Source organism: Odontomachus brunneus, unplaced genomic scaffold (genome assembly GCF_010583005.1).
Source record: "Odontomachus brunneus isolate Ranch 3 - 2012 unplaced genomic scaffold, Obru_v1 Obru_scaffold_002, whole genome shotgun sequence".
NCBI classification, from domain to species: domain Eukaryota; kingdom Metazoa; phylum Arthropoda; class Insecta; order Hymenoptera; family Formicidae; genus Odontomachus; species Odontomachus brunneus.
The window spans coordinates 5,125,489-5,125,842 of NW_022639452.1; the positions used below are offsets into that span (position 1 = coordinate 5,125,489).

The 354-nt window shown below is 57.6% G+C and overlaps 1 pseudogene; it reads right to left on the minus strand.

Moving 5' to 3' along the window:
• Window positions 1-354, minus strand: part of LOC116842809 — an 11,609-nt pseudogene that overhangs the window by 10,468 nt on the left and 787 nt on the right.

Sequence of the window (354 nt, forward strand, 5' to 3'; positions counted from 1 at the left end):
ATATAATTCGCGAGACGGTACACTACGCGAAACGGTACACTAAGCCCGAGGACGCTATCCTCGGGCGAGCCTTCTTTATCCGCGCGACCACTCCGCGGACGAGACACGACGGTACGATACGGTGCGCGACACAATTAATTTTAGAGCAGATGGTCAGTCTTACAGATTGTCGGCGGCGACCCTTGCGTCGGCGGCGGTGTCAGCGGTGACGGTAGCGGCGGCGGTCCTCCTTCTCTTGCTCTCTCTCTCCTCTCTCTCTCCTCTCACTCTCTCCCGCTTCGCTCGCTCCTTCTCTCACTTCGCTCTCTCGCTCTCTCTCTTTCTTCGCACTCTCTCACTCCTCTCTCTCTCTCT